General features: G+C 35.4%; 1 protein-coding gene across 1 annotated transcript in view; it reads left to right on the top strand.

Annotated features, from left to right (window-relative positions):
• Positions 1–17,051, top strand: part of Zip71B (Zinc/iron regulated transporter-related protein 71B) — a 129,862-nt gene that overhangs the window by 67,356 nt on the left and 45,455 nt on the right. The window lies entirely within an intron of this gene.

The following is a 17,051-nucleotide window of genomic DNA, read 5'->3' on the forward strand; positions in this document are numbered from 1 at the left end:
TCGTCAATATAAACTTGACGTATTTCTTTCAATTTTGCATTTAAAAAACCTGAACACCCCTCATTTTGAAGGTGTGTGTGTGTGTAGAATGTTGCTCCTATTTTGATTTTGGAATTCACTCTTCAGTTGTCAAAATGCCGTCCAAGCAAGAAGAGCAGCGTATCAAAATTTTGCTCGCGCAACGCGAAAATCCGAGCTACTCGCACGCAAAGCTGGCAAAATCGCTAAAAGTTGCCAAATCAACCCTTACAAATGTAATTAAAGTGTTTGGGGAACGTTTGTCGACAGACAGGAAGTCTGGATCGGGAGGAAATCGAAAACCGGAAGCCGCTGAGACGACAAAGAGAGTTGCCGGTAGTTTCAAGCGAAACCCTAACCTCTCTCTCCGAGATGCCGCAAATAAGCTGGGTGTATCGTCTACAACCGTGCATCGAGCCAAAAAACGAGCCGGGCTATCGACTTACAAGAAGGTAGTGACTCCAAATCGCGATGATAAAAAAAATACGACGGCCAAAGCGCGATCCCGGAGGCTGTACACGACGATGCTGACGAAGTTTGACTGCGTGGTAATGGACGACGAAACCTACGTCAAAGCCGACTACAAGCAGCTTCCGGGACAGGAGTTTTATACGGCAAAAGGAAGGTATCAGATATTTTCAAGCACATAAAACTGTCAAAGTTCGCAAAGAAATACACAGTCTTACAAAAGTTTACATACCCCGGATTTTTTTACGTTTTTAACTAAATAATTTTTATAAATTACTACGCGGAGAATTATTTCATTTTAATATAGATTTTTATTGAAAAAGAAAAAAAAACTAACATATATACATATAAATTCATATTAAAACATAAAGAAAATTATTTTTTTGTCTTTTTGTTAATTTACATAAGTTTACATACGGTTCAAAAATATCATTGAATCACTCTTAATTAATATCTTGTGTGGCCCCCATTCGCTTTTATGACAGCAGACAGTCGAGATGGCATAGATAAAGCCAACTTTTTGATTATTTCGGGTGTGATACTATTCCACTCATCCTCTAACGCCTCCTTCAATACTTGAATTGATGTTACTCGACGGTTACTCAGACTTCGTTTCAAAATGTCCCACAAATGCTCAATAACATTTAAATCAGGAGATTGTGGGGGGGGGGGGGGTGTTGTAGCCGATTTTTTACATTGTTGAGAAGCCACTCCTTTACAATTTTCGAAGTATGCTTCGGATCGTTATCCTGAAGAAATATAGAATGTTCTCCTAGCTATCTTTCAAAATATCTATATACATGGTCTTATCCATAGTGCCATCAATGAATCTTAATTTCCCAACCCCGTTTGCGGCCAAGCATCCCCAGACCATGATTGATCCACCTCCATGTTTCACCGTGGAATTAACATTTTCTGTGAAAATTCGGTATTTGGCTTTCGCCAAACTTATGCTCGGCCATCACCTCCAAAAAGCATAAATTTACATTCATTAGTGAATATTACCTTCTCCCAAAACTGAGCATCATTAATGTGAGCATTTTCATATTTACGAGCGTATTCTAAACGTTTTTGAATATTCACTGGTCTAAGTAGTGGTTTTTTCTGGCAACTCTGTTATTGTACCCTTTTCGTTTTATGCTTCTTCGCACAGTTTGGTCAGAAACAGTTATTCCTAGATCGGTCTTCAATTTTCGATTTAATTCCACTGCACTTTGTTTTGGATTTTCTTGGATAGAGCGAATTACAGCCCGTTCCGACCGGTCGTCGAGAATACTGGGGCGGCCGGGACGTGTCTTAGTTTCAAAATTTCCATTTGCTTCGAAATTTTTTATTATGGTTTGGACTCAAGACTTCGCTAAATTTAATATCGTTCCGATTTCATTGAGAGATTTGCCATCATTCCGCAATTTAACGACAAGTTTTCTAATTGGCTCCGAAATTTTTTTCCCTTTGCCCATTTATAACCGCAATTGATACCTTATGATCTTTATTTTTCACGTATGACTGCCTTTTTTAAGATAACAAGCTCTACTAATGATTTGAGGCAAAAATTGTGAATTTTGCATCGGTACTTATAACGGTACATCATTGTTTGGACAGCGTATATAAACTTATGTAACCTTGCAAAGTCACATGTTTCATGTTTTTTATTGTTGTTTATAAACAACACCAAAAAACTCATAAGGAAATGTAAGAAATACTTTGTTTTTCAAATTAGTTTACAAAAACTAAAACATATATATGCATTTTTTATTATATATCTTAAGAAAATAGAAAATTTTTAACCGTATGTAAACTTTTGTATGACGGTGTATCTGGTTTGGCAAGCCATCTGTACCTGTGGCTTGAAAAGCAGCATTTTCATAGCTTCCGGGACTGTCAACCAAGAAATTTACGTGAAATAGTGTTTGAATAAACGTCTGCTGCCTTTCCTGAAGAAACACGGTTGTTCCATACTGTTTTGGCCGGATTTGGCATCTTGCCGTTACGGTAAAAAGGCCATGGAGTGGTACGCCGCCAACAACGTGCAGGTGGTTCCCAAGGACAAGAACCCTCCCAACACGCCAGAGCTCCGCCCAATTGAGAAATACTGGGCTACTGTCAAGCGGAACCTAAAGAAGACCAAAAAACTGCTAAGGACGAGCAGCAGTTCAAGGCACACTGGCTTTCTGCGGCGAAGAAGGTGTACAAGGTGGCTGTACAAAATCTGATGGCAGGTGTCAAGCGTGAGGCCCGGCAATTCGGATTTGGAAACGCGAAAGCCTAACTGAATATTTTTCCTGAATTTTATACTAATTGAACTTGAAAAAGAAATTTAATTTGATTTTTTAAATAAACGATTTCACCGATTTACACGCGTTTTCCCTTGACCAAATTTTGACCGTATCACCCTTTAAACAGAATTGTCGATTTTGGAGTGATGATCAGCCAGACACAGTTTGGTGTAGTTTATGTGCTGGTGGCATCATTGGATCGTACTTTTTCAAAGATGACGCGAATCGTAACGTAAATGGTGAGCACTATCGTGAGATGATATCAAACTTTTTGCCCATAATGCTTGACTTGTATGACATGTGGTTTCAGCAAAAGGTTGCCACATGTCACAAGCACGCATAACAATTATTTCATTTTATTTCATTTCAAAAAGACGAAATCGAAAGACTTTTGTATCCCTACATTTTTGCTAAGAATGTTGAAAAAACAAAATTTCCACAAAAAAGAATATTGTTGTTTAAATGGTAACACTTTGTATCAGCCACTCTGTAGGGAAAGATATCCTATATACAGTAAAAACACCGCATCCATATTTAGTGAATATGAAACCGGCATTTAATATCATATTTCATATCAAATTATATCTGCATTGTCTTTATTGCATTTTACTCTCAACACAATAGTTATTAGGTCTTATCAAGAAAAATTTTGCAACTTGTTTATTTGGACAAGTATTTTTATTTTTATTTTCAATGATAAAAACAACTCCTTGACCTTCACTATCAAAAATTAGAATTACCTTTAAATTTGTTATCTTAATAGTCAAGATAAATTTTAAGATCATGGCGTTTGCCATTCTAATTTTAAATGGTAGATTAAATACAAATCTGCGTCAATAGAAAAACATCTTAGAATTTTCAGATGCAAATTTGTACAACAAAGTACCCTTTTAAATATAAACAAGTCAACATTATGCAAGCAGTACTCTTAGCCGAGCCGTTCAGACTCGGCTATAAAAAGGAGGTCCCTTGTCATGGAGCTTAACATTGAATCGGGCAGCACTCAGTGATAAGAGAGAAGTTCACCACTGTGGTATCACAATGGACTGGTATCACAATGGAGCCATATATATTTTCAGAATTTGTTCAACCCAAAAATTGTTTTTACGGTGCCAACATGTTATGTTTCACCCTAAGCATATCTTTGTTTAAGGCATATTAACATATATGTCCCAAACATATTATACTAGTATAAGTTAAATTGATGTTAATTTATTAACACTTTTCTGTTTGGTTTCATTGGCCTTGGTGGCCAACCGTTTATTTCGAGTTTCCAGAAGAGACTGATTGAAAAACTTAATGAAATAATAAAGCTAAGAAATAACTTAAAACTAAGGCACACATCACCTGAGGGAACAAAATGCAAGGTCAGCGAAATTGTGAAACAAATTTACTTGAGTTGAATTTAATATGAAAAATGCAGCGAGTCTGCTTTTCGTTTCATGAGAAATAATGTTATTTTGGGTTATTAAAGAAATGCAGCAAGTCTGCTTTTTGTTTCTTGAGAATTAATGTTAATTTGGGTTATTAAAAGCGGATGCGAAAAAATTGAGCAGACTTAGTGTCAGCAAAAATTTAAGTAATGGAAAATTCCTCTATTGTTAATATTAGGGGTGTTAACTCTTCCCCCCTTAAATCGATCGTCCGCGATCGATAAGATTAATAATGAAAGGTAAGTATTATGATGTAGTTAATTGTAAAAATGGACCTCTTCTTGCATTGGCAACGTTTTCATTAATTAATTGTGGTTCAGGTGATATATGGATTTTCTGTTTATTTTTTATAACACAGATTAACATTAGTGTCACAATAATTATAGAAACTATTATTAATAAATCAGAACTTAAACTTAAAACATGAACATTCTGGTTTCTTTCCATTAATAGTTGAATTTTGTCATCATTATGTAGCTGTTTTACAAATAAATTTTCTAAAGTTAACTCTGCTGTTGTTACATTTTTATTTTCCTTAACAGTGGTTATTAAATTTGGTAAGATAAGTGTTTCAAACATTTTTAAGTTTACATTACTATAAGTTTTATTGAATACATTTATTTTACAATTTTCAAACTTTACAAGAAATGTTCCTTTTTGATTAATTTCAAATTTGTTACAATCATGTGTTAATTTTCCATAAAAATTTTTAAAAACAACAATTCCGGGTATAATCTCAACAATGGATGTTTTTTCAAATTTCCCTAATTTACATTCTGCTTCGGTAAATTTTAGGATACTGGTTACACAATTGTCTTCAATATCAATTAAATATTTTTCTAAATTATTTTTTACATTAACATCATATATTTTATTGTTTTATCAACTAATAGTTCATATTTACTTAACACAATTGATTTATTGAGACGATTAGGGAGAGGTTCAAACTTTATTTTGGATAGGATATTTTGGGAGAATTGTGGAATTAATAGGGTAAGTATGATATTATTTTCTTGGAATGCCACTACGATTTGCATGCCCATATAACTGTCAAAATCGGTAATTAGATTAAGTTCCATTTCTGTCAAGATGTCCGAGGGTATGACACCCAATTTGCTTGAGAATATTACTTGTCCAATGTCGTCTATATGGTTACGGAAGTACAAAATATCATTGTTAATACGGTAGGAATGCTCGATAAATACAACTTCATCTTCCAAGGTTGCAATTCGATTTTGCATTTCTTCCTGGAAGTTTTTTATAAATTTACTTATTGTAATTTGCTGTCTGTTTATATGACGTGTTATATTCCTGATTTGATTTGACATGAAATCGTTTAAATGTACCAATTTATTCATATTTAACAGACTTGAATATTGTTTTTCATGAACTTTGGCTAGAGTTTCCCGAATCTCTTTTTCATCGTCACTATCCATTGTTCCTGCCACAAATTTCAATCCTTTCCCTAGCACATCTATTAAACCTCTCTTAGGTCTGGTATGAATACGAGGGTTGGCTATCTTTGCCTTTAATAAAATGAAATTCTCATTGATGGTGTGTAGAAGCTGCTTTTCTTCGAACGATGTAGCCTTGAGGGTGTCCACGTTTTCCGATATCAGCGACAGGGTCTCTTCGTACAAGGTCAGATTAATGCAATGTAGGACCTTGTCATAGCTACGGATCGTTTTAACTTCACCGATTTTTATTGGCACGTACCCATTGTTATTGGACAGATCCTGGACGTCAATCTGTTGGACATATGCTAGTTTCATCCATACCAAAATAAATAAAAGGGTCTGCATATTGTATCCTGTAAAAAATTAAAAGTTTGCGAAATAACATAATTTTGTTTTCACCTACTATGACTGTCTTATATTGTTTTTATGGACGATCCTTCCCGATTTAGTTTTTATTGTTGTGTTATAATTTTCAGCGACTATTTCCTGTTTATAGCGAGGAGATAATTTATTCCCCAATCTTTTATTTATTTTAACGAAAATTATGTCTCCTTCCGAATAACGCTTTGGAGGAGTTCTATTCTTATTGTGATAATTTAAATCCGCGATTTGCTTTTCGGAAAGTTTTTTTATTGTTTCTCTCTATTTTTTTTTAAGGAGACTCGGATCATTACTGATTCTATAGGTCTTTTACCGGTAACTGTATGAACTGTGAAATTATATTCCCTTGTAGAATTCTCCAATAATTCCTGGAAAGTCCATTTCGGCATTTCTCTTTGGATACATCTCATTATTTCCTGGAGCGTTGAATGAAAGCGCTCAACCTGGCCATTGGAACAACTGGTATATGGAGCCGTTCTAAAAATCTGAATTTTAAACTCGTTTTCGATCATATGTCTCATTGACTCAGAATTGAAGGATTTTTCATTGTCCATTACTATTTTTTCTGGTACGAAGGAAGAAAGAATGTCTCTTAAAGGTTGACGTATGTGTTCTGTCGCTCTGGATTTAATTGGTTTAACTACAGCATATTTCGAGAATTTATCGATCGCCGTAAGTATTAAATTCTTTCCCATTACAAGGATATCCAAATGAACTAATTGTCCGGGAAACTGTGGGATGGGTGTCGCTTGAATTGTGTCTTTCGGCGGATGACGCTCATATTTATTTTCCTTGCATATTATACAGGTTTTTATTATTTTCTTTATCTTTCCTGCCATGGATGGAAAGTAGTATTTTTCAAGTATTTGTACCCGGTTTTCTCTACAATTTCTATGTGCTCTGTTATGAGTTCTAATAATTATATTCTCTTGTTCTTCCTTATCTGTAACATCATCAACCTGTTTCTGTGAAAATCTTATTTTGTATTTCCCAAAATGTGAAGAATATAACTCTTGTATTTTTCCCATGATGCGTTCCTCGGTTTTAATACAATTTATGACCGATGGATTGAGGTATCGCTTCAAAATAGCTATCAATTTTGACTCACAATAATCCGGTTCTGTTATGATATGCCTATGATAGGTAGGGAAAATTATTTTAAATTGGTAAGTTGATGCGTTGTCTGTACTCAAAAATATCTGGTTCTTAAACGCATTGATAGGCGTGTCTACGCAATATATCAAATTTTGGGATGAACTTTCATCTGAATTTGTTGCTATTGATAAGGTATTAACCTTAGTTTCAGGTATTCTGGACAAGGCATCGGCCACCACGTTTGTCCTGCCTGGCTTGTAAAATAACTCGTAGTTATATTCCTCGAGTATTGATTTCCATCTCTTCATTTTGCTATTGTTATTTTTGTTGCTGAGGGCATATGTTAATGGTTGGTGATCAGTAAATATTTTTACTTTAGCTGATCCATATAAATAATTTCTTAACGAATTTAGAGCCCATATGATGGCTAGCATTTCTTTTTCGTTAGCGGCGTAGTGCTCTTCCGCTTTATTAAGAGTTCTAGAAATAAAAGATATCGGTCTTCCATTTTGCGAAAGCACCGCTCCGATTGCAAAATTCGAAGCATCTGTGAACAATTCAAAATCCTTGTTATAATCAGGATAGGCAAGGATAATGTCCTCTGATGTAAGTGATCGTTTTATGTTCATGAAAGATTCTATTGCTTCGTCATCCAATGAAATTTCAAACTTTGATGATTTATGTTTGGACGTACGTCCTCCTTCCCCTCTTAAAAGGGATGTCAGGGGTTTGGCTAATTTCGAGTAATCCCTTATAAACCGCCTATAATACCCTGACAAACCAAGAAAACTACGGAGTTCCTTCAAATTTCGAGGTTGAGGAAAATTTCTTATGGCTTTCACTTTTTCTGGATTTGTTTTTATCCCAGAAGGAGTAATAATATACCCTAGAAATTCGACTTCTTTCTTAAAGAAGTGGCATTTGTCCAACTGGACCTTCATGTTGGCTTCTTCCAATGTTTTAAAAATATTTTTTATATGTGAATAATGTTCCCTTTCGGTTGCGCTAAATATAATTATATCGTCTATGTAGACGTAACAGCATTTTCCGATATATTCCCGAAGTATGTCGTCCAGCGCGCGTTGAAAAATGGATGGTGCATTCTTTAATCCAAAGGGTAAACGGGTAAACTCGTACTTCCCGTTGTTTACGCTGAACGCAGTTTTTTCAATATCAGATTTTTTTAGTGGAATCTGGTGAAAACCACTTTTTAAGTCAAGAACCGAAAAAAAATTACTATTGCCCAGTTGCGATATTACTTCAGATATTTCTGGAATTGGATATTTATCTGCTATGGTCACAGAGTTCAATTTCCTATAGTCGATAACTAAGCGGTATTGCTTATTTCCCGCCGCATCGGGTTTTTTTGGGACCATTGTATGGTGATCTTGATGGTCGTATGATGCCATCGTTCAGAAGTCCTTTCACTTGGGACTCCACTTCATTTTTTAGAGATGCAGGGTACGGATAAAATTTCGAATATACCGGGGCATCTGAAGACGTTCGAATATCTGCCACCACTTTTGTCGTATATGTAAGTTTTTCATCAGGCTCGGAGAAGAGACCATAATGAGCGCTTACGATGTTCTTCATTACCTCTTTTTGTTCCGGAGTTAAGTTCTCCATTTCGATGTTTATAGAGTTAACGCTCTGAGTAGAGAGTTGCTTGAGGCAAATTTTAAAACCATTTTTAAATACCATGTAATTTTTATCAGTGTAAATTATTGCTCCTAGTTCTCTAAGAGTGTCATTTCCCAGAATTCCGTCAAAGGTTTTTAGAGAAGCCATCAAATAGAATTTAATCTCGTTATCAAAATTGAAAAGTTTTACATACGTGTGTTCATCTATTTTTATGTCTCCCACAATTGACTTAGCATAAAAGGGAGTTTCATTTGGTATACGTTTCTTTACTAATTCTGGTTTGACATAATTTTTACTAGAGCCTGTGTCAACGAGAAATTTTAAGATTTTTCCGCCCTCCGATTTAACTGCAAAATATGGAAGCGAAGAGCTCATAAAGCTAAAAAATTAATATCGCTGAATTCTTCAAATTGCTGTGGCTCCGCTTCTTCCTGTTCATATCCTGTTGGCGAGGTATTGATGTGATATGTCCTTTGTTGTTTGTACTGCTGCTGGCTCTGAAAATTTTGAGGCCTTTTCCCAAAAAAATTATTTTGGTGCGGTTTATTCATATAATTTATTCGACGAGAATGAATGCTTGGGTCAACCTCCATTGGTTCCGGCTTTTGTTGAGGCTTTGGTGGCCTTGGGGGGTTATTAGTGTTTCTTTGCATATTTGACTGAAACGGTCTTGTATTAGGTTGTGGAATATGGGCTAAGTGTGGATAAAACGTTTGGCCTTTGTTTCGATGAAATGTCTGTTTAGGAGGAACTGGTGGTGCTTGATATTTCCTTGAATTGTTAGCGTGATTTGTACGGAAATTTTGGTTTTCAAGCTTCAAACAAAGGTGTAATGCCTGCGGAAGGTCAATTGGCTCCCTCATTCCAAGGAGTCGAGGCAAATCACCATTTAATCCCCTCACAAACGTGTCAAGGGCTTTTTCTCTATACGATTTCGTTATCAAATTCAATGCTTCATTACCCATTTGAAGACATCCCAATTTATTCAGAATCAGCGAAAGATGCGTGTAAACTTTCTGATAGAATTCTTGAATGCTATTATTCCCTTGAACCAAAGTCGTCATTTGGTACTCGAGAGTAGAGAGGTCTCTTTTGTCACCGTAGTGACTCAGTAGACATTGAGAAATAGCATTCCAATTTAATGGAGTATTATAAGATTCTAAGGCTATGTCGGCATTACCGACAATTTTGTTTCTTATGACGCTCAAAATACCATAGTATTTTGGTGTCCCTATTAGTGGCTCATAAATTGCCAAAATCCTATCGACACTTTTCTTCCATGAATTGAATTCTCCAGGTTGACCTGAGAATTCCTTTAAACATTTCACGACGTCTGGTATTTTATCCAGATCGCTTAAGTTTGTCCTATATCTCTCCTCAATCGACTGGTCACTTACGTTTACAGGTACTGCGTTTGGATTGAGGGTGGACTCTATAATTTGCGGGCCCTGTCTTCTTAAAACATCTACCGATATATTTCTTATAAGGTCTGTCAAATCGTCTATACTCAGTTGGGCATTTTGGGAAGTAGAAGGAGCGGGGTTTGGGGGAAGTACAGGGGGTCTTATTAGGTTATTTGGGTTTGCCATCTTAATCTTATAATAAAGCAATAGATAAATTTACAAAACTTACAATAATTTATTTTTAGTTTATTTGGTGTTGTTGTATTGCTTCTGCCGCTGCTGTTGGGTTTTCCGCTTCTTGATTTTCTTCCTCTAGTATGGGATGTATTTTGTTGATTTTTTCACTTCTTTTTTATACTCGGATTTTTTCCTCTTTTCCCTCGATGATTTTTTTCACGTTAGGTTAACAACCAATTGTTTTTATTTTCTTGTCACAGTTACAATTTTTTTAGCTAATTCTTCTTTTTAGTTTTTTATTTTATTTGCGTCAACATTAAGAACATGCACTCGCACAAAGCACAGTTTGCCACAGTTACAATTTTTTTTTTTACATAATTCTTCTTTAGTTTTTTATTGTATTTGAGTCAACATTAAGAACATGCACTCTCACAAAGCACAGTTTGATTTTAGCTTCTTATATTTTTTTTAAATTTTAGATTTCCACAATAACTTTTTGATTTCGACTTTCTATTTCAATGTTTTCATTATTTTTTTTCAATGTTAGCCAACAACGTAGTTTCTTTTATTTTGTGTTATTAGTGCCAGTTAGGTGGGCACATTAATGCCGCCGGTTTGTAATTATACTACTACGGGGCCTAACCGATCTTCTAATAAGTTTATTTTTAAGGACGCCAGTATTACACTTTATTTACCGGACCGGCCTCTTTTTTTTTCTCGGGCTAATAATTATTGGTTTTTAAGGACGCCAGTGTTACACTTTATTCACCGGACCGGCCTTTTTTTTCTCGGGCGCCAGTTAAATTGATGTTAATTTATTAACACTTTTCTGTTTGGTTTCATTGGCCTTGGTGGCCAACCGTTTATTTCGAGTTTCCAGAAGAGACTGATTGAAAAACTTAATGAAATAATAAAGCTAAGAAATAACTTAAAACTAAGGCACACATCACCTGAGGGAAATAAATGCAAGGTCAGCGAAATTGTGAAACAAATTTACTTGAGTTGAATTTAATATGAAAAATGCAGCGAGTCTGCTTTTCGTTTCTTGAGAAATAATGTTATTTTGGGTTATTAAAGAAATGCAGCAAGTCTGCTTTTTTTTTCTTGAGAATTAATGTTAATTTGGGTTGTTAAAAGCGGATGCGAAAAAATTGAGCAGACTTAGTGTCAGCAAAAATTTAAGTAATGGAAAATTCCTCTATTGTTAATATTAGGGGTGTTAACTTATATGAACATGAATATGTTTGCACTTAAAAATAAAGTGTTAAAAATTTGAGTTCCAAATACGAAAGATATGAAAAACATTATTTTTCGTCCGTGTAGAAGTGACAGCAAATATATATTTTAATTGATATTAAAAACATTTTCTATTCAAAAATTAATATACATACAATGTATGGAATATGATAGCCTTAAAAGTGTTCCAAAAGCTACATGTTATTTCGATAGTGGATGGTGATGATGGAACACTTTTGCCTCAAAAATGTTGTTTTCAGATATATACTTTCTGAGAAAATAACATGGTAGCAACAAACATGTTACATGTTAAAAATAACATTTTACTCTTGAAAAATATTTTATGTGATCATCGGCAAATTTATTGTATAACTCAATTGAAGAATTGTATTCCTCAACGCATTCGAATATAACGTACGTACGCATGGTATGTAATTCTACCTTTGCTATAGATCGGGATTTTCTAATGCTATACTGCGTACTTTATTAAACTGAAAAAGCTTAATAAAATGTTACATCTGACATTATGTTTTCCAACAGTTTAGGGATAGCACTTTATCTATCCCTAAACTGTGATACTTCACACCTAGTACCAGATTTCAAGGCAAAAGGTGGTCATATCATGCAGAAGTAAATAGATTCAGAAATATCAATTCACACATTTTTTCATTGTAATAACAATATATAACAACATATATTTTTGCATAAAAACAATGGTGGTCTGAATTTTTAACACTTCGTGTCAGCTTCACTGCATATTTTGCTCTTCGAAGAATAACATTGTTACTAATTCATTATGTTGACAAAAAATAGTTTCTTCACAATAGAACTTAAAAATATTTATATTTCTAGAACATTTTTTTTTTTGCACAATTAGGCTCGCGTTTTCCCATCTCAATCATTTATTGTAAACAAATATTTAAATGCAACGATAATTATCAAATAAATCATGAGATGTTAGCAACCATCTAAACAGTAAACGTGCAATTGTCAAAACAAATATTATTGTACATTACAGACATTATTCAATAATAAAGTTTGTATACTTGCCTAATTATAACACTCAATTAGAAAGAATGTAAAAATTTGCAACAGAAACTAGAATGCAAATCTGAAATGCTACTCTTCCTCACATATGTCTACAGTACCGCTAAATATAATAGCAGTGTCGTGTAAGTAAATCTTAGATACAGTCGAAGCTCAGTTTAACGAACGATATATTGCCAGGCCCTTTCGTTATTTAGAAATATTCGTTAAATCGAACGGGCATATTAAATGTTAGCTTTAATCGTAGTTTTTTTTACCAGATGATTAAAAATTCAGAAACACTTGGCAAATTAAACTATAGAGTCATTTAAAAAATATTACTTTAAATAATCCTTGAAAACTGATGAACTCTATATATCTAGGTTAGGTTAGATTGAAAAGAGGACCCAAGATTCGCTGTCTCATGAGAGCCTATATACACCCATGTCAATATTCGCCTTGATGTGTGCTCTAACTTCTAAGACGAATTCCCTAATTTGTTTCCAGTCCCCGGTTTCAAGATGGGCCAGGTATAGCCCAGCAAGCATATCAAAGTTCCATTTCATCCTCATCGCTACCGCAGACTCGTAAGTGACACTACAACAATCGCCAACTGTGATGGGTTAAACGTATCAAAAAGTACGAAATGTACATGAAAGTATTTTGCCATCATAAGAGCCATTTTATATTTTGTGAAACACCAAGCGCAACTAGCTTATTATAATTTATTTAAATAAAAACGAAAATGAAGTGCTGAAAACATAGTTATTTCGTTTAAAATTGTGAAGGTATATTGATGAACAATTTTCGACTTGGTAGTTTTCCAGATATTTTTCCAGACACGCTGCCTGCATCGAGAATAAATACATAACATAAACACACACTCAACATCATTCTCTTATAAATGCAAAAAATGATGTTAAATGTGTTTTGATAGTCGTATAAATGTTATATTTATAAACAAGTAAGTAAAGTCTAAAGTCGGGCGGGGCCGACTATATTATACCCTTCACCATTATGTAGACCAACATTTGTGTTACCATCTCAACTCATTCAAATTTGTTGGGAGTTATTATCAAGGTTTATATTCCCATATACAAATATTTATATCTGAAACGATTTGGAGACAATTTTTTGTACTTCTACAAAATCGCTAGAATTAAAACTTAAATCGGCTAACACCCTGGGATGAAACACGATGTTAGTAAAAAATATGGGAAATATAAAGCTAGAGAAATTTTGATGCAAAAGGTCATTTATGATTTTTCGGGCGATACATATGTATTCGAGATATAGGACAATTTGAGTAATATTTACAATTTTTGAAACATTCTACCATATTTCCCCTATTCTCGCGTACATATATATTGGATCTATATCTAAATATGAACCTATTTTGACCAAATTTGATATGCATAGTTAGAATAATAATCCTGCTATCTCAGCAAAAAACAAGACAGTAGTTTGTTTTAACTCGCCGTTTAAACATTTTCACTTATCCTGCACTAGGGTGGAACACAATGTTAGTAAAAACAAGTAAGGAAAGTCTAAAGTCGGGCGGGGCCGACTATATTATACCCTGCACCACTTAGTAGATCTAAATTTTCGATACCATATTACATTCGTCAAACGTGTTGGGTGCTATATATAAAGGTTTGTCCCAAATACATACATTTAAATATCACTCAATCTGGACAGAATTTGATAGACTTCTACAAAATCTATAGACTCAAAATTTATGTCGGCTAATGCACTAGGGTGGAACACAATGTTAGTAAAAAATATGGGAAACATTTAAATCTGAAGCAATTTTAAGGAAACTTCGCAAAAGTTTATTTATGATTTATCACTCGATATATATGTATTATAAGTTTAGGAAAATTAGAGTCATTTTTACAACTTTTCGACTAAGCAGTGGCGATTTAACAAGGAAAATTTTGGTATTTTGACCATTTTTGTCGAAATCAGAAAAACATATATATGGGAGCTATATCTAAATCTGAACCGATATCAACCAAATTTGGCACGCATAGCTACAATGCTAATTCTACTCTCTGTGCAAAATTTCAACTAAATCGGAGTTAAAAATTGGCCTCTGTGGTCATATGAGTGTAAATCGGGCGAAAGCTATATATGGGAGATATATCCAAATCTGAACCGATTTCAACCAAATTTGGCACGCATAGTTACAATGCAATTTCTACTCCCTATGCAAAATTTCAACTAAATCGGAGCAAAAAATTGGCCTCTGAGGGCAATTGAGTGTAAATCGGGCGAAAGCTATATATGGGAGCTATATCTAAATCTGAACCAATTTGGCTGATATTTTGCAAGTTTTTCGAGAATCATAAAATATTCGGATGTACGGAATTTGAATATCGGTTGATATACACGCCAGTTATGACCAGATCGGTGAAAAATATATATGTCAGCTATATATAAATCTGAACCGATTTTTTCCAAAATCAATAGGGATCGTCTTTGAGCCGAAACAGGACCCTATACCAAATTTTAGGACAATCGGACTAAAACTGCGAGCTGTACTTTGCACACAAAAATACATCAACAGACAGACAGACAGACGGACATCGCTAAATCGACTCAGAATTTAATTCTAAGCCGATCCGTATACTAAAAGGTTGGTCTATGATTACTCCTTCTTGGCGTTACATACAAATGCACAAACTTATTATACCCTGTACCACAGTAGTGGTGAAGGGTATAAAAAGTAAATGGGATAATAATGTTGGCCTCCGTGGTCATATGGGTGTAAATCGGAAGAAAGATATATATGGGAGCTATATCAAAATCTGAACCGATTTGAACCAAATTTGGCACGCTTAACGATACTATTAAACGTACTCCTTATGCAAAATTTAAAGCAAATCAGGTCAAACCTCTGGCTTTTGTGGCCATATTAGTCGAAATCGGACGAAAGATATATATGGGACCAGGGATCCGGAGCGGAGCGGAGCGGAGCGTGGAGCGGAGCGGAGCAAGCCCTTTTTTTGCCGGAGCGGGAGCGGAGCGGGAGCGGCGTTTCTAAAATCCGGAGCGGAGCGGGAGCGGAGCGGTTTCCAAATGAAAAACCGCTCCGCTCCGAATAAAATATTACTTGAATGAAATGTGTAACTTTGAAATTACACTGTGTAGGTAATTTCAAATTTAGCTAGTACTTAGCGTAGTGTGAGTAAACGTTTAAAATGTACGATATGTATTTTTGTACGTACGTACATTGGGGAAAACACAACGTGTTTTTTAGTAATTGTTTTCAAAAACGACAAATGTCAAAATATATATCTAGTATGTGTTGTAAAAGTAACAACAGTACTTTCGATCAATTTCATCCTGTATTAAAGGGTGATACGGTCAAAATTTGGTCAATATAAACTTGACGTATTTCTTTCAATTTTGCATTTAAAAAACCTGAACACCCCTCATTTTGAAGGTGTGTGTGTGTAAAATGTTGCTCCTATTTTGATTTTGGAATTCACTCTTCAGTTGTCAAAATGCCGTCCAAGCAAGAAGAGCAGCGTATCCAAATTTTGCTCGCGCATCGCGAAAATCCGAGCTACTCGCACGCAAAGCTAGCAAAATCGCTAAAAGTTGCCAAATCAACCGTTACAAATGTAATTAAAGTGTTTGGGGAACGTTTGTCGACAGCCAGGAAGTCTGGATCGGAGGGAAATCGAAAACCGGAAGCCGCTGAGACGACAAAGAGAGTTGCCGGTAGTTTCAAGCGAAACCCTAACCTCTCTCTCCGAGATGCCGCAAATAAGCTGGGTGTATCGTCTACAACCGTGCATCGAGCCAAAAAACGAGCCGGACTATCGACTTACAAGAAGGTAGTGACTCCAAATCGCGATGATAAACAAAATACGACGGCCAAAGCGCGATCCCGGAGGCTGTACACGACGATGCTGACGAAGTTTGAATGCGTGGTAATGGACGACGAAACCTACGTCAAAGCCGACTACAAGCAGCTTCCGGGACAGGAGTTTTATACGGCAAAAGGAAGAGGAAAGGTAGCAGATATTTTCAAGCACATAAAACTATCAAAGTTCGCAAAGAAATATCTGGTTTGGCAAGCCATCTGTACCTGTGGCTTGAAAAGCAGCATTTTCATAGCTTCCGGGACTGTCAACCAAGAAATTTACGTGAAAGAGTGTTTGAATAAACGTCTGCTGCCTTTCCTGAAGAAACACGGTTGTTCCGTACTGTTTTGGCCGGATTTGGCATCTTGCCATTACGGTAAAAAGGCCATGGAGTGGTACGCCGCCAACAAAGTGCAGGTGGTTCCCAAGGACAAGAACCCTCCCAATACGCCAGAGCTCCGTTCAATTGAGAAATACTGGGCTATTGTCAAGCGGAACCTAAAGAAGACCAAAAAAACTGCTAAGGACGAGCAGCAGTTCAAGGCAAACTGGCTTTCTGCGGCGA

Source organism: Haematobia irritans, chromosome 4 (assembly GCF_050003625.1).
Source record: "Haematobia irritans isolate KBUSLIRL chromosome 4, ASM5000362v1, whole genome shotgun sequence".
Lineage (NCBI taxonomy): Eukaryota > Metazoa > Arthropoda > Insecta > Diptera > Muscidae > Haematobia > Haematobia irritans.